This window comes from Salmo salar, chromosome ssa15 (genome assembly GCF_905237065.1).
Source record: "Salmo salar chromosome ssa15, Ssal_v3.1, whole genome shotgun sequence".
Lineage (NCBI taxonomy): Eukaryota > Metazoa > Chordata > Actinopteri > Salmoniformes > Salmonidae > Salmo > Salmo salar.
In genome coordinates, this window is record NC_059456.1 from 42,821,866 (window position 1) to 42,848,380 (window position 26,515).

General features: G+C 43.3%; 1 protein-coding gene across 1 annotated transcript in view; it reads right to left on the reverse strand.

Moving 5' to 3' along the window:
* Positions 1 to 26,515, reverse strand: part of LOC106571468 (protein dispatched homolog 1) — a 78,413-nt gene that overhangs the window by 43,218 nt on the left and 8,680 nt on the right. The window contains exon 2 of the mRNA XM_014144607.2: positions 9,236 to 9,310. The gene's annotated coding sequence lies outside the window, so the exon portion shown is untranslated. The remainder of the gene's footprint in view (positions 1 to 9,235; positions 9,311 to 26,515) is intronic.

Consider the following 26,515-nt stretch of genomic DNA (forward strand, 5'->3'; position numbering starts at 1 on the left):
GTTCTCATCACAGTATTTTTGTGCATTCAAATTGCTATCGATAAAATGCAATTGTGTTGGTTGTCCATAGCTTATGCCTGCCCATACCATAACCCCACCGCCACCATGGGGCACTCTGTTCACAATGTTGACATCAGAAAACCGTTCTTCCACATGACTACATACACATGGTCTGCGGTTGTGAGGCTGGTTGGACGTACTGCCAAATTCTCTAAAATGATGTTGGAGGAGGCTTATGGTAGAGATATTAAAATAAAATTCTCTGGCAACAGCTCTGGTGGACATTCCTGCACACTCCCTCAAAACTGCACATTTTAGTGTGGCCTTTGATTGTCCCCAGCACAAGGTGCACCTGTGTAAGGACCATGTTGTTTAATCAGATTTTTTATATGCCACACCTGTCAGGTGGATGGATTATCTTGACAAATGAGAAATGCTCACTAACAGGGATGTAAACAAATTTGTGCACAAAACTGAGGGAAATAAACTTTTTGTGTGTATGGAAAATTTCAGGCATATTTTATTTCAGCTCATGAAACATGGGACCAACACTTTACATGTTACGTTTAGGTCGCTCAGAGCACTAGAAAACTGTCACTGTGTCGCTCTACAAATGATAGAGCAGAGTGACAGTGGAAGGAAGGAGTCCGTCCATGTTGTTTGATCTTGGGCTTGCTGAGATGCTAACGAAGGGCTGAGACAGACAGGGCAGTCCAGCCGACCGGGGAGGAGGAGGAGGCTGGGGTTTGCCGGGGAGGGTAATGGAAAGAGACTCTTTGAGGAGCCCAAATGTAGCATTTGTTCATCAGGTCGGCTAAGCCTTTGAGGAATTGCCCAAACACAGGCAAAGCTTTCCAGAGTCAAACTTCCCCCTAGCCCCTGCTCTACAAACACAGGACAGGGCAGCTCCTCTCCGGCCTCTGAGGGGAAGGATAGGGGGTGGGAGGATGTCTGTCAAACTCTGGCCTCCGCTAGCTACCTTTTTGGGACGAGGATGCAAAATGTCTCTGGGACCCTCTGATTCCACAGCAGGTAAATCACACAGCACCGGATACAGAGAGGAAAAATCTCACTGTGAGATCACACACCACTGTCAAAATACTGTCAGAGCGCAAAATGACTGGAATTATGGATAATAAGGTACACACATCCAAAAACAATAACATACAAAAAGTGGCTTTGACTCATGTCAGCATGTCAACGCTAGGAGTGAAGACATGAACAGAAACTCTCCCAACTTTCAGCGTCATGCATTCTATAACATCACCACCTCAATTTACAATATTGTCTTATTTCAGTGGGGTTTTCAACACAGGTTGTGCAAAAGTAATGCTGGACGTGGGCCCACCGTACTGCGACACGAAATCTACCTTATGGTTCCTCTCCCTCTCACCAGAGCGAGACGTGTCCAAGAACTCTTGGCAGCCCGGCATCGGTCTGGTCTCTGTGCCAACACAAATGGAGTGACTTCATCCTGTGTCATCTCACTCAGCGGCCCAAGGACAAGTGGGCTTTCTGGGGCCGGGACGAAGTGGGGAAGGTGGGGGTGTATTAGCCCCACTAATGGGACTGGTTCTAGGAGGGATGGGGCAGAGTGGAGTGGAGCGGCTGGCATTTGGACTCTGTCATGCTCCCTACGGAGGGGAGTACAGCAGTGAGACGGGGCTTAGGCCTCCGCAGCTGCTCCTCCAGAAAATAAAAATACAAAAATGTGTTGACATTTGAACACAAAGAGCATTTCACGTCTCTTTTCCCCCCCTCATTCCCTTGTTTTTATTTTTTTTTACACGTAAAGTGCAGGCCCAGTTATTGGATCTGTTCACGGCTAAGTAATAATACTAATATACACCTTAAGGCCAGAACAGAACAGTGCATTAACCTTTCCCGGAGTGAGTGAGTAATGGCCTTCAGCCTTTAGAATTTTTCTGCTCTTGGCAGCTAACCAGCTATACGTTGTTAAGAGGGTTTTGTAAAGAATGGCAACCAATGTCAAAAGTTGGTCTGAGACTGGTCTAATTACGCTTTTACGGGCACTCTGCGCACTTTATGATTGGCTATAGGCCCAAGTGGATTTATTTACCATTCTTTCCAAGATAAACAATTTTACACAGGTGAATATCTTAAGTGGTTCCAAATAAAAAGCAGTCCAGCCCTGAAGGCACACCGCTTCCCTCTTTATGGCTTCTGATGATCGCTGCCATATGCTAATGGCCTAGTGTCGCAAGTTTGATGGAACAAACTTTTAAAATTCTTCCCCTAACAAGCTGAAGAATCCAACAACAGAATGACTGTATACAAGTTAGGCCCATCAAGAAATGATTATAGAATATAGACCATTTTCTCAAATGTTCTCGCGGACCATAATGAACAGCTTCAGAGTTCTCTCTCAATCAGGATGATTTCTGTGGTGAGGGGTGAATTCATGAATGCAAACCAAAGTGTGTGTGTGGAGGGGGGGCAAGAGTAGCAGCAGAGAGACATGGGAACGCAGCAGTCACTGACACCAGCAGGCCACATGATAAATGTGAGCTTTAACAAATGTAGACTATAAATACTCACGTGTGTACTCATGACTGTCACACGTACATGTGGCCCTGATGCTGTAGGTGGAGGGTGCTGGGTGTGTTTGGAAAGAGGGGAGGAGGCTCATCTCTAAGTCCCTATCTGTCAAAAATTCAGTAAAAAAATAAAAGGTCACTCACAAAGAATGACTGTGGGAACTTTTTCTGACAGCCCATCCACTTAACACAGCATCTGAAACATTGGTGCCCCGGGACTCAAAACAAATAGTACATCAAACGGAAACTGATACAGTACTAGGAGCCCAGAAGAAAGAGAGCCTGAGAGCTACAGGTATCTCCTCACAAACTCCCTGTGTTGTGTAGAACGCCCCGACCCATCCATCTACTTCACAGCATCAGGGTACGAAGCAAACATGGACATACTTTTATATACTTCTAGTGTATAGCGTACACCCCTTCAAATGAATGGATTTGGCTATTTCAGCCACACCCATTGCTGACAGGTGTATAAAAATCCAGCACACAGCCATGTTCCATAGACAAACATTGGCAGTAGAATGGCCTTACCGAAGAGCTCAGTGACTTTCAACGTGGCACCATCATAGTTTGGTGGAGGAGGAATAATGCTCTGGGGCTGTTTTTCATGATTCGGGCGAGGCCAATTAGTTCCAGTGAAGGGAAATCTTAACGCGACAGCATTCAATGACATTTTAGATGATTCTGTGTTTCCAACTTTGTGGCAATAGTTTGGGGAATGCCCTTTACTGTTTCAGCATGACAATGCCCCCGTGCACAAAGTAAGGTCCAAACATAAATGGTTTGTTGAGTTCAGTGTGGAAGAACTTGACTGGCCAGCACAGAGCCCCGACCTCAACTACATCGAACACCTTTGGGATGAACTTGAACGCTGACTGCGAGCCAGGCCTAATCGCCCAACATCAGTACCTGACCTCACTATTGCTCGTGGCTGAAAGGAAGCAAGTCCCCGCAGCAATGTTCCAACATCTAATGGAAAGCCTTCCCAGAAGAGTGGAGGCTGTTATAGCAGCGAAGGGGGGGACCAACTCCATATTAATGCCCATGATTTTGGAATGAGATGTTCAACGAGCAGGTGTCCACACACCTATGGTCATGTAGTGTATGAGGGTATGTTTGTATATGTAAGAGAGCATGCATATGCATACTTATAGGGGTGAAGGTCTGTTTGTCATTTTTCTTTTACGTGAGAAAACAAGCTGTTGTTATTATTATTATTAAAAGGGTGGGTACAGCTTTTTGGCATTTCCACCAGCAAAATATAAGATCTTAAAAATGAAAACTGGAAAGCCGTCCAGTTCCTAGTCTTTATTAGACAGCTGTATATGTGCATAAATATTTATAAACAGTGAAATATGGCAGTAAAATGGATGGAGCAGGAAAAACACCCCGCCCAGAGAAAATGGGGCCTTGCTACAGAACCTGGATCAATCTCCAGCCCATTAAAAAAAGTGGGAAATTATTAGTGACAGGCTTATTGAATTACATCATGCTTTGGGTCAACAGGCCTCCCTTAAAGGCATTACAACGAGGGGGCTCTTTTTTCCTTTCACAGGCCTGTGTCATATGTATATACACACACTCACTCACAACTACACATCCATAACCGAACACACACGCAAACACACAGAGAATGTTAAGGAACAAGTGAAGGAGAGTGGTTCATAAACCACTGGCTGCCTGGCACAGCCGTGGACCTGCAACCCTTTAGTACTCACTCAGCTACATACTCAGCCCATTAGTCTGCAGCACGACCAACACCGCTTTAACTTGACCAATTAAAACACAACCAATAGAAAGCCAACAGAGACAGATTGCCAGCCTGCTGTTTTCCATATTGATCCTGTTTGTTTGTTTCATTCATTTCCCATTGAAGTGTTGATTCCTACTCACTCTTATTCATTCTAACCACGACTTATTGTTTGTTTGGAGTGTTGGAAGATTATCGCCAGTGATGACAGGTCTTTGCACTCTATTCCATGATGCGAATACATAATTAACAACTTAACATTAAAGTTATATCATTGGAAAAGACGGTTGCTGGAGGTTTTTTCTAATACCATCTACATCGTGGCAAAATGTCCCTCTTGCTCCCCCCCCACTCTGTGTCAGTGGGAGAAGTGAGCTTCCCCCCCACTCTGTGTCAGAAGTGAGCTTTCCCAGTGTTGAGAGGCTCAGTGACCCTGGACTGGGCTCTCTCTGCCGTGGCAGCCGTAATCGTGCCAGCCAGAATGAATCCGGGAGTGGGGGGCCAGGCCCATTCATCCCAGAACACTATGTTTTGTTGAAGCACTTCACACCTTTGGAGGAGTAATTATGGCAGTAAATGACGAGGATTTACGAGTTACAGTAAATCACAGTGTTGATCCCATGCTTCTCTCCCTGGCCAGGGAACAGCCTTCGCACAGTGAGCCCTACGCCGGCCTCCTCCTCTAGGCTGTTAATGTCAGTCACAATGGTGGCGCACGGGAGACAAAACCTGCTTTAAGGCCTTTCCAATGGAACCCGGCAGAGGCCTTTAGACTGCAGAACCCCCTTTTTCATTGTGTGGGCATTAAGTGAGATGTAGTACTGTACAAAGGTTTACAAGCAACTAATCTAATGTAGGATAGAAGAGGGAGTGCGGGGGAGGGGGTAATGAGAAAGGAAATTCAGAGCGTGTCTAAAGGAAGGCTGGTAACTTGGCTTGTAAAAAAGACAAAACACACACACACACACACACACACACACACACACACACACACACGTCAGTGTTAGAGTGTCAAAGAGGGGGGGTAAAAGAACGGAAGAAAATGTGTGCCATAATGGAGTTGAAGTAGTTTTCCAAACAGAGGAGAGAGCGCGCTGACAGAAAGGATGTCTGATCACTTCAACAGTGTGAAGGATCTTAAATATACACTACCGTTCAAAAGTTCAGCGTCACTAAGAAATGTCCTTGTTTTTTAAAGAAAAGCACCTTATTTGTCCATTAAAATAACATCAAATTGATCAGAAATACAGTGTAGACATGGTTAATGTTGTAAATGACTATTGTAGCTGGAAACGGCTGATTTTTAATGGAATATGTACATAGGCGTACAGAGGCCCATTATCAGCAACCATCACTCCTGTGTTCCAATGGCACGGTGTGTTAGCTAATCCAAGTTCATCATTTTAAAAGGCTAATTGATCATTAGAAAACCCTTTTGCATTTATGTTAGCACAGCTGAAAACTGTTGTTCTGATTAAAGAAGAAATCAAACTGGCCTTCTTTAGACTAGTTGAGTATCTGGAGCATCAGCATTTGTGGGTTCGATTACAGGCTGCAAATGGCCAGAAACAAAGAACTTTCTTCTGAAACTCGTCAGTCTATTCTTGTTCTGAAAAATGAAGGCTATTCCATGCGAGAAATTGCCAAGAAAGTGAGGATCTCGCACATTGCTGTGTACTACTCCCTTCACAGAACAGCGCAAACTGGCTCTAACCAGAATAGAAAGAGTGGGAGGCCCCGGTGCACAACTGAGCAAGAGGACAAGTACATTAGTGTGTCTAGTTTGAGAAACAGATGCCTCACAAGTCCTCAACTGGCAGCTTTATTAAATAGTACCCGCAAAATACCAGTCTCAACGTCAACAGTGAAGAGGCGACTCCGGGATGCTGGCCTTCTAGGCAGAGTTCCTCTGTCCAGTGTCTGTGTTCTTTTGCTCATCTTCATCTTTTCTTCAGATATGGCTTTTTCTTTGCAACTCTAGACACTCTAATTTCTAAGTGACCCCAAATCTTTGAAGGGTAGTGTATATTTAGATAAAAAGTATCCTTAGTGGTTGATCTGAAAAACCCGCCCTAGAAATGAGACTTCAGCATGAGAGATTCCTTTGCCCCTAAAAACCCCTCCTCCAGATTTAGCAAACTAGCCAACTAGTTCCCCCTCTGCCAAATGTCCCTTTAGCCATGAGTTCTGATGAAAGTCTCATTCTCTCCCTGAGCGAGCCATTGTTGTGCGGCCTGCTAAATATTTACTCTTCCCAGCTTTCTGAGAGAAGGGATGAGGAGAGGGTCCCTTTGTACAGGAGGGGTCAGAGACACAGAGCTGGTCCTTCCTGGCACCAGACACCAGGATCAGGCATCCTCTACTATCAATTACCCCATTTAAACCAGAGGCACAGGCTCTCTGGGAGAGAGACTAGGAGAGGGGAACCCCTTTGAGAGCTGTTTACATGGGACCACCAGCGGAACTGCCACCACAATAGACCAAAGATGAGCCAAAACAACAGCCAAAATTATCTACAGGGCAGAGTATTGCCTCTAGTTATGAATAGCCTACATCAGGCCTTTGGTGAAACCTTTCTGGCAGCAAGGAACCCAACTCCTCTAATTTGCCATTGATAATCAATAAAGGAAATGAAAACTCCAATCAGTGACCAACCAGGAGTTTCAGAGTTAGGGCCTCCGTTACTGAATACAAATACAATCATTTGCATAAGGACATGTACATGTTTCTATTGCAATTGAATATAATCTCCTGGCTATTAAAATGTCACAAACTATACCTGCCTATGGCCGAGTCAGTTGGGGTGTCAAACCCAGATGGTTTGCTGCTCAGAATGGCGCTATTAATCAGTAGTGACTGAGCATTAGGTAAAATAATCTCCTGCTAGGGTTGAATCATTAATGAGGCGGGTATAAATGTAGAATATTCATTTGATCACCCTGTTGTTGCAGGAAATGTCCCATCCCATGTCTTGTCCCATCGCTGCAACTCCCTTACGGACTTGGGAGAGGCGAAGGTCGAGAGCCATGTGTCCCCCGAAACACGACCCTGCCGAGCCGCACTGCTTCTTGACACACTGCTCACTTAACCCAGACACACCAATGTGTCAGAGGAAACAATGTCAGCTTTCAGGCGCCCGGCCCGCCACAAGGAGTCGCTAGAGCGCGATGGGACAAGGAAATCCCGACAGGTCAAACCATCCCCTAACCCGGGCGACGCTCAGCCAACTGTGCGCCGCCTCATGGGTCTCCCGGTCACGGACGGCTGTGACACAGTCTGGGATCGAACCCATTGCTGTAGTGACTCCTCAAGCACTGTGATGCAGTGCCTTAGACCGCTGCGCCACTCGGGAGGCGTATTCAAGGTTTTAAAGGGCTTCTAAAGTTTGTAATTTAAAATGTCAGATTTGATTTCCCCAAACTAAAAATGTATCAACTCCTACAAAAATGGCCATTAATTATAATCCACACAATAATTCACATTTCCTGTTGCTGCAGGATTATTTTCCTGCTGTGAGAAACTGATCAAATTAAAATCCTACACCTGTATTCTTTGTGGATTTCAATGTGTCAAAGCAGAGAGGAGCTTTCTCAATACATTCATCTACAAGTGCATTGAGGAACGTGTATCAAAATCGACAGATACACTTTAAGTAGCCTAATACAACTTTTTCCTCCAAAGCTGACACAAATGAGCACTAACAAACTGCTCATCCCTCAGGTCGTTGCCAAAAGGATTCTTCATCACTGGCCACAAAAGTGCTTGAGGGCTTAGTACTGTAGATAAACATTTCAACCCCTTCATTAAGGTAATAAACCAGTGTATTACCTGAGGCCTTAGATGATGGAGCAGTTTACAATGCTAAATGATCAAAGCCGTTCCTCGCCGAGACTGCTGGCTTGCCAGAATGTTGCACTTTATAATCAGTGCCTCTCTTCACAGTCAGACGAGACGGTCAACACAGCTGCTAGATTCCCTCGCAGGCGGCAGTCATATTTTGACTCGGCGAGCTGCACCGCAACCCCCACCTACTCCTTACCCCCCACCCAGTCCCCTCCAGTTTTGTCTTATGTGGACCTTATTAAGAGCAGAATCATTGCAGCTGTGCAGGAAAGGTGTAAAGCATGCAGCTTTGCTCTGAATCAACACCAGACTCTGACATTACAAAACAAGCCAACAAAGCAGACCCAGCTGCTCCATTCTGTTCCTCTCCACATTTCATACATGCACAGTCAGATATTGGACCTCAACGCACACACTGGCACCCACGCACAAGCACAAAAACATACACCTGTTCATTTATCGGATTGATTTTTATGCAACAAAGCGACAGTCAAAGAGAAGGAAAGTGGTCGGTCTGGTCTTCAACTTGACTTTAGGAACACCTTGCAAAATGTAACAGTTGTCATCTTTTTGACATGGCTCTGTGTGTGTGTGTGTGTGTGTGTGTGTGTGTGTGTGTGTGTGTGTCAAAGTCAGGTTCAGTAGGGCGTGAGCTGTAGGTAAACAGATTCACCTTGTGCTTCTCACTGACCCAGTTGTAGCAAGAGCAGAAGAAAAAAAAAAACTGTGTTTGACTTATACTGAGAGCCTGTGTGGGCCCGCCAAACAGAGAGGAATGGGAAAGGGGGAGAGGGTATGATAGAAAACAGAGTGTATTCACTGTGAAAAATATACTCAGAGTTTGATTACATGAAAGTTGCAATCATTATAGTCCAACAGCTCTTTGAAGACAAAGTACTGGTAACTATTAGTAAAAAAAAATTATATATATAAATTAAATATCAAGAAAAAAGTACTGGATATGTACTTGGTTGTGAGGAATTAGGCCTATATCTTGTTTATGAGTCAAATCTGTGTGGTGTTGCAAAGTAAATTGTTATGCTTCTTGTATAAGAAGAAAGAGAAAACTAGGTAAAATACTTACCAGGGGAGTAATATTGTCCAACGTAGTGATGCTGTTCATGCGTTCAGATTGGAAAGGGATTCACAATGGGGTAAGCTGTAAGAGAGACAAAAAAACTAACTTAATAACAAAAAAACATTTTTTTTTCCCTTTGGAAAAAGTGAGGGTCTTGAAGCAAACCTTGATGGAAGTTTCACTCTGGCAATCTCATCATGCTGAAGAGTTGCTGGCTCTCTATGGTGATATAATGTACCTTTTGAACTTGATGACACGGCATGTTTTATGACTCCCCAAGCACAGCCAGCCCTGAGCCAGTGTATGCAGCAGACTTTATAAAGAAGAACAACCAGTAAACATGCTTGAACTTCAGTCTCAAATAGGCTACCTTTCCAACAAAAACAAAATAAAACCTACAACGACAATTAGGCTACTCCGAAAAATGGTGCTAGTAAACAGCTTCATCAGTTTTTAATAGGCCCCAAAAATCTCTCCTCCTCAAAAGAAAAGGAGAACTCCACACAGAAAATATCTACAAATACTGATTCAAAACATCTCCCAACTCGCAGGCCTGGAAAACAAAAAGTTAGGAAAATCACTTTAATTGGGGGAGAAGGGTAAAGGAGAAAGTGACATGTTTCCTGTGAGTTTCAAAAGAGCCTCTCCTCGGGAGGCTCTCAAGCTAATGGCTGCTCCCTGCTCAACCACCTTGACCCCCGAGAGGAAGGGTCACAGCAGCCCTGCTGCTCTTGCCCCATTAATAAGGTCACAGAAGGTCACTGTGAAAATTAGACACCGTCAGCAAGCAGGGCTGTGGAGCCTTTTTCAAAAAAGCCAGGCCCAATGACCAGCTTCCCAACAGCACAACGCTCCACCAAGAGGGGTTTGGTGGTAGGAAGGGGGGAGAAGAAGACAGGGAGATATTCCTCCCTTGACCAAGACAACAACTACTATGTGACCGGGAAGGAGAAGTCCTGGTGCCACCGACTGAACAGACTGCTATTGAAAGCCAACATATGGTCCACATCACCAATTACCAAGGTGTGCGGAGATAGCCACATGAAGATGAAGAGAAAAGCAGCCAGTGATGGAGAAAAATGTGGACGGATGAGAGTTTTTTGGTAAATTGGTATAACAGCTTTAGGTCACAGGGATATTACCGTAATGGACAGAAATGGGTTTGTAGTCTTCAAGATCTTCAGATCGTTAATTCACCCAGCAAGCTTCAGTCCAAATTGTAGAACTGGTTAATCAATCAAAGCTCCTGAACTTCTCTCTGACATAGGCCTAGGTCTCCATTCACCACAACATGACGCAAGCTTGAATTCCATAATCCAATTGAGTTGTTCAACATGACTTTTTTATAGAGACCACTTACATATTCTAGTAGGGGGGGGTCTATACATTATTTTTGATATGTCATATCGTTTTGACAATATCGCAGTTACATTTTTGTGCTAGTTGGCTGTATCTGCACCAATATTCCTGTATTTTTCCTTCATAGCTCGTTCTCCATCTTCTTTATAAATAATGAGCCAACATGTTTTCATTTTCAGCACTTTTACTTCCAAGACTGATCAAAACCTTTTTCTCATGGCTCTCTTGTCCCTCTGCAGCAGACAGGTGAGCAATATGTTTGGAATGTCAAATTGCAATATAATCACAGTATTGAATCACAATACATATAGAATCGCGAGTATCGCAATATATATCGTATCGGCACCTAAGTATTGTGATACTATCATATCGTGAGGCTCTCGGCAACTCCCAGCCCTGCTATGTAGCCTGCATGTTCCATGCATGTTACCATTTACAACACACAAACCATATGGTCTGTATTAGGAGGAGGGGTAAGGAAGATCATTAGCATTTGACAAGGAAATAAATCTAGCTTTACATCACAAAAAGACAAGCCAAGGTACTAACAAACACACTAGTCTGCCGAACAACTAAGATTGTCACTGTTTTAAGGATAGTAAGAAAACGTGCATTTTCTTTACAATTCCAGTAGAATAGCAACAGTTGGTTCTTGCGGCGACACTAATAAACAATACATTTCCCTCTGGATTAGAGTTGGTCTCTGTTGTTGTACAAAAATGTGTCTGTAAGATCTTTGAGGGGAAAACCCTTCCATACTAATTTAGATGAAGTCCTAAACACAGGCCCAATTAATTGACATACATCCTGCTCAGAAATGATTTTAATCTCCCCCTGCCTTGCCACTGGACGGCAGATTCCCAGCATGGTGTTAGCCAATTACTCCAATGAGGCTTGGCTTGAGTCACAGTCACCACTAATTTCCAAAGGAGTCACTCTAATTTATCAGGCAAGTTCAAAACCATGAAATCTCCTGTATACGAAATTTCTTCTGAGATGCATTTGAGTTTGATGGATATTATTCTCTGAAGATGATTTAAATAATGAAAAATGGACATTAAGACAACTAGTGTTCTTCACACTTGAGCTCAGTTCGAGGAAATCATCCTCCTAAAGGGATAATCCACCTCCAAACCACTAATTTCTATGATTAACAGTGTTAAACAGTGTTAAATAACACTAATATGCGAAAACAATATTTTTTGTGAACAAAGGTTTCATTTTGTTGTTAATAACAAGGTTGGTAGAAATGTGAAAATTGTTTTGGAAATCTGTTGCAGCTCAAGTCGACTACAAAACCCACAATGCAATGCTCTCAATCTGGGCTGGCTAAGTAGCGAGCTAGCTATACAGCAAACGTAGCTACACACAATAATACCAAAGTCAATATCAGCATATGAAGTAGCTAGCTGTAAAATCGCCTAAACAAACTACACTATCAATTTAGGAGTCTAACTCTCTGAGTTCAATTTGCAGTTCGGCTATGCCCAGAGCGAGAACAGAGTACATTGCTATAGCAACGACAGCCCTTTCCCATGTTTCCCACAGACACACAGGGAGCATTGCGAGATGGTACTTGAAGGAGAAACTGAGTTGAATAATTTGTTACACTGTTTAGAAGAGCACATCTAAGAAAAATATAAAACTTTCATGACGATATATAACGAACCAAAAAATTCAAAAGCCACAAAAAGCTTATCTCTCCAATTTTGTGCACAAATTTGTTTACATCCCTATTCGTGAGCATTTCTCCTTTGCCAAGACAATCCATCCACCTGACAGGTGTAGCATATCAAGAAGCTGATTAAACACCATGATCATTAAACAGGTGCACCATGTGCTGGAGACAGAAGGCCACCCTAAAATGTACAGTTGTTTCACACAACACAATGCCACAGAAGTCTCAAGTTTTGGTCAGTATTAGGAAAGTATCCGGACCCATTGACTTTTTCCACATTTTGTTACGTTACAGCCTTATTCTAAAATTGTTTAAATAGTTTTTTCCTCATCAATCTACACACAGTACCCCATAATGACAAAGCAAAAACAGGTTTTTAGATTTTTTTTCAAATGTATTAAAAATGTAAAACAGAAAGATCACATTTACATTCAGTTGAATTCGTAAGTTTCCATACACCTTAGCCAAATACATTTAAACTCAGTTTCTCTCAATTCCTGACATTTAATCCTAGTAAAAATTCCGTCTTAGGGCAGTTAGGATCACCACTTTATTTTAAGAAAGAGAAATGTCAGAATAATAGTAGAGAGAATGATTTATTTCAGCTTTTATTTCTTTCATCACATTCCCAGTGGGTCAGAAGTTAACATACACTCAATTAGCATTTGCTAGCATTGCCTTAAAATAGCTTAACTTGGGTCAAACGTTTCTGGTAGCCTTCCACAAGCTTCCCACAATAAGTTGGGTGAATTTTGGCCCATTCCTCCTGACAGATCTGATGTAACTGAGTCAGGTTTGTAGGCCTCCTTGCTCACACACGCTTTTTCAGTTCTGCCCACACATTTTCTACGGGACTGAGGTCAGGGCTTTGTGATGGCCACTCCAATACCTTGACTTTGTTGTCCTTAAGCCATTTTGACACAACTTTGGAAGTATGCTTGGGGTCATTGTCCATTTGGAAGACCCATTGGCAACCAAGCTTAACTTCCTGACTGATGTCTTGAGATGTTGCTTCAATATATCCACATAATTTTCCTCCCTCATGATGCCATCTATTTTATGAAGTGCACCAGTCCCTCCTGCAGCAAAGCACTCCCACAACATGATGCTGCCACCCCCGTGCTTCACGGTTGGGATGGTGTTCTTCGGCTTGCAAGCCTCCCCCCTTTTCATCCAAACATAACGATGGTCATTATGGCCAAACAATTCTATTTTTGTTTCATCAGACCAGAGGACATTTCTCCAATAAGTACGATCTTTGTCCCCATGTGCAGTTGCAAACCGTAGTCTGGCTTTTTTATGACGGTTTTGGAGCAGTGGCTTCTTCTTTGCTGAGCGGCCTTTCAGGTTATGTCGATATAGGACTTGTTTTACTGTGGATATAGATACTTTTGTACCCGTTTCCTCCAGCATCTTCACAAGGTCCTTTGCTGTTGTTCTGCGTTTTTCGCACCAAAGTACGTTCATCTCTAGGAGACAGAACGCGTCTCCTTCCTGAGCGGTATGATGGCTGCGTGGTCCCATGGTGTTTATACTTGCGCACTATCATTTGTACAGATGAACGTGGTACCTTCAGGCATTTGGAAATTGCTCCCAAGGATGAACCAGACTTGTGGAGGTCTACAATTTTCTATCTGAGGTCTTGGCTGATTTCTTCTGATTTTCTCATGATGTCAAGCAAAGAGGCACTGAGTTTGAAGGTAGGCCTTGAAATACATCCACAGGTACACCTCCAATTGACTCAAATTATGTCAATTAGCCTATCAGAAGCTTCTAAAGCCATGACATCATTTTAGGGAATTTTACAAGCTGTTTAAAGGCACGGTCAAGATAGTGCATGTAAACTTCTGACCCACTGGAATTGTGATACAGTGAATTATAAATGAAATAATCTGTTTGTAAATAATTGTTGGAAAAATGACTTGTGTCATGCACAAAGTAGATGTCCTAACAGACTTGCCAAAACTATAGTTTGTTAACAAGAAATTTGTGGAGTGGTTGAAAAACGAGTTTTAATGACTCCAACCTAAGTGTATGTATGTAAACTTCCGACTTCAACTGTAGGTATTCAGACACTTTAGCCGTACTTTGTTGAAGCACCGTTGGCAGCAATTACAGCCTCGAGTCTTCTTGGGTATGACGCTACAAGCTTGGCACACCTGTATCTGGGGAGTTTCTCCCATTCTTCTCTGCAAATCCTCCTCTCAAGCTCTGTCAGGTTGCATGGGGAGCGCTACTGCACAGCTATTTTCAGGTCTCGGAGCTCTAAGTCTTTTGACCACATGGCTTGGTTTTTGCTCTGACATGCACTGTCAACTGTGGGACTTTATATAAACAGGTGTGTGCCTTTACAAATCATGTCCAATCAATTGAAATTACCACAAGTGGACTCGAATCAAGTTGTGGAAACACCAAGAATAATCATTGGAAACAGGATGCACCTGATCTCAATTTCGAGTCTAATAAGGGTCTGAATACTTATGTAAATAAGGTATTTTGTAAATACCCCATAATAACAAAGCGAAATCAGGTTTTGTGTATAGATTTATGAGGATTTTTTTTATTTAATCAATTTTAGAATAAGGCTGTAACGTAACAAAATGTGGAAAAGGTCAAGGGGTCTGAATACTTTCTGAATGCACAGTAAATGGATAGATGTGTTATATACAAGTATGCCCATACTATCTATTGGCTAATTTGGCGATATGGGGTGCAGGCAATTGTTTTTAAAGCATTTTGAAATAAGAGTGTGTAATCCCCGATCTCCAGCGAGGAGAACCATGTAGCTATGACGTGTCCTACACAATTTCCTGATTTCACAGATGGACCACTTCGAAGTTAAATCCTGGGAAAATGTGTATTTTACCCACTGATAGAACAAGCTTTTATCAAATTGACAGTTTCATGATATTTATTTCTGGGGGTGGATTATCCCTTTAAGCTGAGCAAGAAAGCCTGTTGATTTAGCAACAAAACCATGGCCCAAAGTATTTACTTTTGCGATGACAACACAAGGGCAGGAATTCAGGCAGTGCCTGTGTATCGCAGGGTCATTTCCTTTGAGTGAAGAGCATCCTCAGACACCAGTGTGTCTCTTTTATTCCCGTGCCTCAGGGTCTGATAGGATCCTCTGGCCATGTTTAACACAGGCATTCCTCCGACGCATTCACACACACATCCCAGGGCCGCATTTCTCAACCATTGCCTTGGCAACAAAATCCTAAGAGGAAAGAAGATAGAAAAATAACAAATGACCAGTTTGCTGAAGGAGAGAGAAGGGGGGGGGGGGCACTCTTCAGCAGGACTTCAAAACAAGCAATGACATGAGAAAACTGTTCCCTTCTGAATCATAAGCGTTGCTTTACATTGGAGTTTCCAATGGTCTGAATAGATTTCAAAGATAAAGAACCCTTTGTTTTTAGTTTGAAGAAGCTTCAGTATTTGGTCTCTTCCACCACTGAGTAAAGGTAGGCCTATATAAACTCACGAAAGCCTTTGTGGAAGAGGTGGACTACTTTTGAGGAAATGGTTATTCCATTTTTGCTTTTAAAAAGCATTCTACCATTTTGTTTTACATCTGAGAAATTAGTCATAGCCATTTGGATTCCTGCTGGCTTACTGTCTTATTCTATTCAACATGGATGTCTCTCCCAATTGTACTGGATCAAAAGTTAAAACGATGTTCCTTTCAAGTTGAAAGAAAACTTCAAAAGCACCATCTATAGGTTCAACTAAACTGAGCAAAAACCAGGCAGGCAGCCTTGAGAGAATGTCTCCTATACAATTACATGTATTTATTAAGTTTATTTGGAACAGTGACAATGTACAGCAAAACATAAGTCTCATAAGTGAGAAGTGATGCACTGCACCAGATTTAGTTTACAGCTAATTTACATCTGCAGTCCCCGAACTACGTCAAGAATTACTCTAGCACTTTGCTTCCTCCTTGCCATTCGCTGATCTTTTCACTGAGTATGCCATGCTGCGAATTTACATGCAAGTTAAACTCAATAAGTACAACAACAAAAAACATGAAAAGAGCACTTAAGATGCATTTTCCTAAAGTGCTTAACAGCTAAGGACAGGGAGAAAACGCAAAGCCCAGGAAGCAGATTAGCAACCGCTGCCCTTCCTGGAGCGGCGCCAAGAAGCATCTCTCCGCTGTGTCTTATTTCAACTGTTCGATTTCATGCTAGATATGTAAATTGCTTCTGAAAGTCACACTGTACACCATATGGGACTGGGTTTTAGGACAGGAAGAAATACGTAGGGATCGGATGACATGGGGATGTCAACATGGGAAATCTGCAGTGATGAAAGCGCAGAACGAACAGAAAAAAAGCAAAAAAAGGCAACACCAAAGCCAAAATAGACCGAGGTAATCCTTTCTAAACAAATCAAATAATGTCTGGCTGAAAAAGGACCGTATGGGATGCCTTTTGGACCAAAATCAGCCCTAAACCATAACATCAAGCCTCAATATTGAATCTGTGAACTACTGAAATACCTTAAGACCAAAACCCAAAACAACATTTTAGATTTTAGTAATTTAGCAGTCACTCTTATCCAGAGTGACTTACAGTTAGTGCATTAATTTTAAGATACCTACGTAGGACTACCACTTATCACAGCGAGTCATACTAAGTACATATTTCCTCAGAGCTAGTAAGAAGGAAAACCACGCACACACACACACATCACCTTCATTCCATTGTGGGTGGAATAGCTATTAGCAAAATATGGATTATCTGTAAAGATAGACATGAATGGTGAGAGACAAACAAATATTGGGAATGACTACTATATCATTATCAGATGACATCATTTTTCACAGGAATTCTGAAGAAAGGTTAGCCTTGACGAGGAGCCATCCTGTTAGATTCAAGTTTAATATCAAACATTTGAGTGACTGATTCCCAGTTATCCACCTACAACACATTCCCTTATCTGCATTTTCTCACACTGCAAGCCCCTCCAAAAACGCCTCCATATATTTTTTTGCAGCGAAATGACAAATAAGTGTCAGTACGCGTCCGCTGACAAGGAGCAACCCTGCAGCTGTTCCTGTGCATACTGTTGGTGTTTGTGTTCCCAGGAGATGCAGACAAAGCACTTCCAGGTCGTCCTCTAACCTGCCTTCTCATTAGAGGTCAGCATATTTAAACACAACAATGACCTGCCGCTCCGAGAGACTTAGGGGGCTAAGACGCTCAGCCAGAGGCAGTTTGACCAAATGTTCTCAATCTGTCCCATCCTTCACTGCTCACTTTCATTTACTGTGGTCGTCCATCGTAAGTTGGCCTAAGACGTCCTACCCCCGTCGCCCACTCTATTATGAATCCTCCCTCCCAAGGCACTTAATGGCAAGTAATCACACATAAATTCCAAATAAGTGCCCAAGATAGATTTAGGGCGCTTGGAGGGTTTTGTCCGAAGCTATTTCTAAGGTAAACAATTAGGCTGGCAGAGGTCTGGGTATAAAGATGGCAGTGCCATTGGCTGGCAGGGAAGGCAGGCTCATTAACCCAGCAAGCCTCTGTTGTGTTCACCCAAACCAGTCCAAAAGATGTGATCGGGTGGAAACTCGGGGGAGCGATACATTTCCTCGGATATGATGGCCGAATAATGACTTCCTGCATTTAAAGCGAAAATAATACACAAAAGCAACATGCACAATGCACAATGCTGCGAAACAGCGTTTTATTGAGGCCTCTAATACCAGGAATATACTGTAATCTGTTTTTAGGGTTATGGAGACGTAGAGGGGAAGTCAACATCTGGTTCTCGTAGTCCACGCCTCTGGCCTGACAGTCTCTCTGACTCAATCAAGGAGAGGAACCATTTGGCAACGCTCTGAGGCCCAAAAACGCACCCCTCGTCTGCCTGTCTGTCCGCTCCTCTTCCTCTCCTTCAGGGTCATGTGAAAAATCCCAATTAACAGGAAACCCGAGAAACACACGTGGTTAGACGTGAACTTGGAATATGCAAAACACCAGGGCTGTTAACAAGTGCCATGTTGAAATGTGATAGACTGCGTCAGCAGGTCGTAAAACCCTCTCAAGATCAATGTAATTATGAAAGCTTACACAGATATTCCGGATAAGCGGAAGGAGAGGGTTGTGCTTTCTACCAAACAAGTGGAAGGTCTCCCCACCTGCCTTCCATTCCATCAGCTACAACAATCGTGAGTAAAAAACGTCCAAAACACCTGGAGGAGGGTGTCAACAAACACCCCTCATTCCAGGCCAAAGTGATGCACCCCATAAATCCTTTTGATTAGCTACAGTAGCACGGCTAAGTGCCACTTAAATCAAAACAAAAAAGGGGAAGTCGCTCTGACCTTGAGCTTTGGAAGTGTAATTTAACTGATCGTTACAAAAACAAAGCTGGTTGTGTTTCTGGACGAAGAGAGGGATGGAAAGAGGCGGCCGGGAGGGACGAAATTGAAAGCATGCATGCATTTTTTTTTACAAAAATGTTTGAAGCCACCATAATGAAAATGGGGAGAGATGTTTTAGAATATTCTTAGCTTTTTTTGAAAAAGATAACAGGAAGTTCATGTTTCCAAGTGAAAAATAACAGATTAAATGAACCAGAGGGGTTTTGAACAGATTAACCAGCGATGGATGTGTGACCTGTGAGAAGTTTGTCAAACAAAGAATTATAGAGTACAATAGGAAAATATTACTTTTAGAAGTGTGCTCTAAAATAAACTTGAAATAAAATGATTTGCACATATATTCCATCATTGTCTTCAACAGTATGATCAATGAAAATATCACAACAGCCATAAATAAGAATGTGATTTCCCATCGAATGGCAACCAGTGGGTTCACCGTCTCCAGGGGTCCATCAAATCCCTGTGTTTACAGTACAGGAGGGATGACATGACTCAGGGGCAAGCTTGGGTGCAAGTAGACAACTGACAAAGACCAGTCTCCCATTCTAACGGATGAGGGGGCTGCCTGGTAGCATGCCATGTCCAGAAAAACACAGGAGACTCTGGAGCTCAGGTCTGGGAGAAAGCTAGCAGCTCCTTCAATACTTTACACTCCACAATCAGTGGCCTGGCCTGCTGTAAGAACTGCTGCAGATGGCTACAAGGTTCCACAGTCTAATGAGAACACATGCAGTGCCAAAGGTGGGGTGATAACCTGGAGGAGCCTGCGTCAAGGGCACCAACAGGGAAGTCAGTCAGCATTAATCCCGCCACTCCCTCTAGCCGGAAACTTCAAGAGGTGCCCTTGACTCCTGGGGTGTTTCCGTGAGAGGGCTCACGTCCGCTCTGCTCTGACAGCCAGGGACGATCAAGAACAGCATCAGTGTAAGGGTGAAGTAAGACTACCACCTCCTTGCCAAGTGTATGTATGTATGTATGTATGTATGTATGTATGTATGTATGTATGTATGTATGTATGTATGTATGTATGTCAGTAAAAAGCTGGCTGGCCATAAGAGCTCCTCGAAAAGCTTTTGTTTTTGAAAGAGGGAGAAAAAAAGACTGTACTCGTCTCTGACAAAAAGAGGTCATGAACCAAATAAAAAAAAAAGCCAAATAAAATGACATATTGGACGAAATGTTGGGAAACTATGAGGAAATGTGCCTTTCTTCACTGTTATCACTTACGTAGACCAGGGTGGACTGAGGAGAGTAAGGGGGAAAATAAAGTCAAGCTAAAGTCAAGGCCAAAAGGCATCGTTCCATCAGGTTACCATTAAAACAACAATTTCACCTTATTGTACGATTCAAATTCTGATATCTGGAGGAAGAAGAGGAGGAGTAGGAGGAATATTGCCTTCATTTAACAGGGTGCCCAATTGAGAACACATTCTCTTTTATGGTAATGACCTGGCCAGGAGGGTACAATTATTATTATTTTTTTAAATAAAAATAAAAAAACACAGGAGACTCTGGAGCTCAGGTCTGGGAGAAAGCTAGCAGCTCCTTCAATACTTTACACTCCACAATCAGGGCCCAGACAGACCATATAAATGGGGATTGAAGAGCTGCCAGTGCTACAGAGAATCCCATTAGTAAACACTCTGACACAAGGCCTTGACTGTGGCTTAAACAGAGCCCCTCTTTAACCAAGAAAACTACCCTACAGCCGGCCCTGGGCAACGTCAAGTCAGCCACTTTACTGAGCGAGGCTGAGCTGCCATTTCAGTAGGAATCCATAACAAAATGAGCATCAGTTTAAAACGGGAGTGTAGCACTTACTATATTTCTCAATGCCAGAAACGCATGTTATAGTAACTCAGAGCAAAACTCTTAAATACATTGTTATAATATTAGCATGTTGTTCTAAAAGCTGGGTTTGAGGTTCTCCAAAATCCCACAACGCTCCACTGTCAGCGTCACACGATGAATGACAAACTTCGTAAAAAGTAGGATACATTTGTGAGAATGAGGGGGGCGAATTGGGCGTCTACTTGTCAAGCCACAGGGCCCATTTCATCCCTGAGAACTTCCACGGCTATCAACAGTGGAAGGAGGGCTTTAGGTAGAAGTTGCTTCTCAAAGTGGATGCAACACGCAACAATTTCAAAGATTTTACTGAGTTACAGTTCATATAAGCAAATCAGTCAATTTAAATAAATCAATTAGGCCCTAATCTATGGATTTCACATGACTGGGAATACAGATATGCATCTGTTGGTCACAGATACCTTAAAAAAAAGGTAGGGGGGGTGGATCAGAAAACCATTTTCCTCATGCAGCGTAACACATCTCCTTGACGTAGAGTTGATCAGGCTGTTGATTGTGGCCTGTGGAATGTTGTCCCACTCCTCTTCAATGGCTGTGCAAAGTTACTGGATACTGGCGCTAACAAACATGCTGTCGTACAAATAAATACAGAGCATCCCAAACATGCTCAATGGGTGACATTGCTGGTGTGTATGCAGGCCATGGAAGAACTGGGTCATTTGTAGCTTCCAGGAATTGTGCACAGATCCTTGTGACATGGGGCTGTGAATTATAATGCTGGAACATGAGGTGATGGCGACAGATGAATGGCACGACAACGGGGCTCAGGATGTCGTCACGGTATCTCTGTGCTTTCAAATTACAATTGTGTTGGTTGTCCGTAGCTTATGCCTGCCCATACCATGGGGCACTGATCACAACGTTGACATCAGCAAAAGTTGACATCAGCTCACCCACTCGACGCCTGCGGTTGTGAGGCAGATTAGACGTACTGCCAAATTCTCTAAAACAAAGTTGGAGATGGCTTATGGTAGAGAAAATAACATTAAATTCTCTGGTGGACATTCCTGCAGTCAGCATGCCAATTGCATGCTCCCTCAAAACTTGAGACATCTGTGGCATTGTGTTGTGTGACAAAGCTGCATATTTTAGGGTGGCCTTTTATTGTCCCCAGCACAAGGTGCACCTGTGTAATGATCATGCTGTTTAATCAGCTTCTTGATATGCCACAACTGTCAGGTGAATGGACTATCTTGGCAAAGTATCAATGTTCACTAACAGGGATGTAAATACATTTGTGCACAGCATTTGAGAGAAATAAGCTTTTTTTGCATATGGAACATTTATGGGATCTTTTATTTCAGCTCATGAAACATGGGACCAACACTTTACATGTTGAGTTGATATTTTTGATCTGTGTATATTAGTTAATATACAGCACAGCTACATAGATATCTATTAGGGTCCATTATCTGCTACTTGGATTTGAACGCAGTACTAAAAAAGAAAGAAGACCTTTCAAGTTCTTACTGTTACCCTTACGGGCTACCCATTAGCCCGTAAAACAACCAAGGAAATACAAGCCAAATGTCGCCTTCGCTGTGTGTGTGAAGAGGTCTTATCAGAACCTGTCTGCTGAATGTACTTTAAATCAATCACTAAACAACCCAAAATATTTTTCTTCTATTGGTTGACATAGAAACATTTCTGGTCGTCCATCAGACTAGTGCAAGATGACAAAAAAAGCAAACAGCCAGCTCACAGTAGTGAAATGAAACGCACCATTTTAAACCACAATTAAATCAAATACTTCATTTCAGCGAAAACATTGGCTACCGCTATCAAAACCACTATTCCTTTGAGGGGACGGAACGCATGTTAAATCGTTTGTTGGCAGCCGCTGTGCCTTTCAGCCCAATTTATGGATGGGCTCAGACTTCACAAAGGCCTCTGTTGACTGAAACAAAAGAAATGGATTAAGCTGACCCCGAAGCCTTTCCATCCCAGTCCCACCTTCTGCATGGTGACCCAATCAGCAGGCCCTCAGGGGCCAGACACTTGGGCCCGATCCAAGACTCTTGCGTACGTAGCGCCACTTCCCGCCCTCATGGTTCTCTCTGGTTTGTGTCAGTCTAATGAACAGTTTCTTAACTGTTCGGAGCCAAGCAGATGGAACTCTGGGAAGATTTACAGCACAGAGAACGAGGGGGTATGAAATCCACTCCTAGGTTCTGGCCAGCGAATACAGCTTACATTTGCACATTTTTTCAATTTATCTCTTATTGAATTAAGGGGTTCAGACTCTTGGACGCCTTTCAGTAGGAAACGTAGAGGACTAAAGTACTGCAATTTTCTTAAAGGCTTCAGCTCGGACGTGATAAATGACGGCTATGGAAGCGGAGTTTCAGGCTATGAGTCAGCAATGGAGAGGGCAAGCAGGTTAGGGTCCCATCAGGCCACGATAGGAGAAGGAGCTTCTCTATAGTGGGTGGGTCACTGACATGATCATTCAGACCATGTTTCCATCCACACAGCCTCTGAATTCCATCACTAGGCATATTCTAATGGGTCTCCATGGAATTACTACTACTACTACTACTACTACTACTACGGAATGGATGCCAAGAAGAAGCAACGAATGACTGAAAAGGGTTCAGTCAAATAAGGCATGCCTACTGCAGAGAGATTGAGAAAGCATAACGCTTTCATAGAAGAAGACTGCTGGGAACTGACATTTTCAGAAGAAAAAAAAACTCATCGTAAAACCAAAAACGGTTGAATATTCATTGAGAGTGTCGCTATTTCGGGCATACCAGATGATCTTAACAAAATCCTGTTTTAAAAAGGGGAGCGCTATGTCACTTCATTATTAGTTTTGCCATACTTAGCCCATCTCATGATAATCTATACTAAAGCTAATTGCTATTTTGAAAGAGTGCATGCTAAGCTGAAGTTTGAGCCCAGCACACAGGGAGTGAGAACAGACTCTGGCGGCGATCAGGGGGCACCATATGTCTCCATGCTTTAACGGCTTGGGCCAGCAAGCTCTCTAGGGACCTCCATATACCCACATAGGCCTAACTGCTTTGGCAGACAAACCAGAGACACTATTCAGAAAACGCATCCTTGACCCTGTCACCAAACACCTGTTCCAAACATCCTGCCTGCAAGGGGAGGAGGATGGAGGGCTCAGCCTCAGGGCGGCTTTTTCAACTGGAGACGGACTGGTCAACCTCACGATTATTGATTTCTATTCTCTGTCTACAAATGGTGTGAAACCCCAGGAAATAGCCTAATCTCCTCAGAAAACTACAATGGAAACAGGCAAAACAGAATCACTTCTAAACACATTTTAAGTTTATAAAAAGAGGTAAAACCCCAGCCTCCTGAAGTCTCTTGGAAATCACATGCAAGGTGCTGAAAGTGCCTCTTTAGTGAGTTACATATTCCATGTGCACACCATTACTCAACATAGCTTCCTTCCACTGATTCCTATGGGAACCTGGCCTTTCACTGTTAAGCACTAATGGGCTCTCACAGAGTACCTTTCTCAGTCTGCTGCAGTGTGTGTGTGTGTGTGTGTGTGTGTGTGTGTGTGTGTGTGTGTGTGTGTGCGCGCGCGCGCACGCACTTCTTCCCCTCCTTTTATGGTCAATGTCACCTCTCTATCAAGACATATCCTCAGCCCGAAAAGCACAGACTTCAATTAATGGTTGAGATTGGAGTCAAGCGGGGGCAACTGCTATATCCTCAGTCCAGCTTTATTGATTGTCAGAGTCATCTCAGGCGGAAGGCGAGACATGAATTTAAAGTGAGTCTTTGATGCAAGGCATCAGCCCAGTGCCCTGACGTCATTGACTAAATTTACAGCCTTTAGACAGCAAAAGAGACATAGCTGCCAGGAATGGGCAGTCGAGGATCGGATGCTTCATGGGCCCGGACAGGCTTACACTGATGATACCCCACTGACAAAGACAAGCTGTGACTGTGTTCTTTACTCACACAGCATTCTTTATCACAATAACATGGAGGCCAAGACACCTACACAACGAGGTGTTCATCCATCAAACACCCCCAGCCCTATACAGTACCAAATGGATCTGTCTCTATTGACGAGGTCAAAGGTGAGAGAAATAAAAACACAGCCTTTTGAGATTGGTGCGGGGTAACTGAGCCCTGGCTCGGAGGCACATGAGCCAAATGGGATTGGACAAGCTCAAGAGCCCGGGTCAGACAGCAGTTAGAAACATGTGTCCCAGAGAAAAAGCCTGCGAGGGATCAGCATTCTGTGTTTTGTGCAACAAACCCTAATGAGATTTTTCTCTGCGGGAGAATAAGGCCCTGTCTTTGGGGATCGGGTCGGTAAGATAAACACTGATGCAGTCACCCCTCACAACCCCAGGCCTCGCAGCCAAATAGCATTCATGCGGGCCAAAGCAAGACAAGCTTTTGGAAATGTGTCCTCGGGTTAGTGTTGGCGGGGCTGGATCCTCCTTAACGTCACTCATGTTCATGGAATATTTACAGGTAATGAAGAATGAATATTTGGCACATTTAGCTCAGACGAAGCTGAGCTGAGATCAGAGTTTGATTATAGGTCTATGGTCCTCTCAACAGGTTACAACAAGTACAGTATGACAAATACATGTAGAGCTCTTTCCATACTGGCCAACTAACTCCCCATCCAATTTCCCTGCAAGAACTTTGAAAGAATACAGTGTGTCCTGCAGGTAACCAATGAAACTTATTGAAAGAGGGGGGAAGTTTCAAAGAGATTTCCATCTTTCTCATCTCTCTTTGAGGTCAGTCCACCTGAACTGCATTATCCCCCCCCCTTTTCTTCCTGGGGGAAAGGGGGAGGGTGATGGTTTGTAGCAATGGTCAATTTAAAAGTCAGATAGCCATATATTACAATAACGTGCTCTGACAACTCTATTGACTCCAGTCCACATTTTTGGGGAAATAAAACAGTGGAACTAATATACAACACCTGTTTCTTTTCAGCATCCCCAGTATATCAAATATACAAACAGTGACAGCTGCGCCGCAGACTGAGATGGCAGTACCGGGCAATGCGAAAGACAGAGCCATGCGTTGTTCTCTCTGCTTTATCCTATGGGCCCTGGTCAAATAGCTGAGAGCAGAGTGTAATGGTTAAGTCTAATATTTCACATATGACTTTTGAGGAGCACCATGCACTATCGATTTCTTCCATCTAAGCAGAGATTCAGAGAAGCAGCCCTATCGGGAGCCTGGTTTCAATTATGGGCTCCGTAAAGCCCTGTGATAGAGAGCTGACGTGATATACTGCCTGGTAGAGGCCAGGATCCATTCCCTCCGCCTGCCTGCTGACGACCCACATGCCATTGTGCCAGGTGAACGCTGAGGGAAGTTTTATACAGAGACCATCAAGCAAGGACAGGTTTATAATAGAGGACCGTGATATAGTGAGGTGATGGTGCTCTATCCCAGTACCTAGGATGGCGTCTAGAAATTAACATCGTAAACTTCAGGCTAGAATTGATGGAGGGATCCATTCAGCTGTAACCGAAGGTTAAAGACAAGTGGATGTGAAAGTAGTTGAAGGGACTTGAGTTCTTCCTCATTTGGAAAAGGAGAGGAAAACAGATATAAAAGAGTGGCAGTTGAATATAAAACTGTCAGTTATTAAAAATGATCTTGGAAATTGTTCCAGTTCCACTACCTTCAAAATCACAGGCCAAGAGCCTCTACAAAGACAATGGTGAAATGAATCAAACTTATTCCGTTTACCTTATCTTCCCAATGCTGAAGGACTCATTTGTCATATAGTCAATGGCTACTTTGCTGAGGTCACTAAGTAGGCTTTGCCTCCAGAGCCACTGGCTTGAAGTTGAAGGGTCATGAACTTGCAGGGAACTTCAGGTGGATTCGACTCATCCTCCCATAAATGATCTAAGGCCTGGATACAGTCTAATTACTCCAGTCTCAGTCCTTTCAATCTGACAGTTGAAGTCATGCAATCTTACTCAATCTCAGCGTTTCCAATAACAAAGGGATA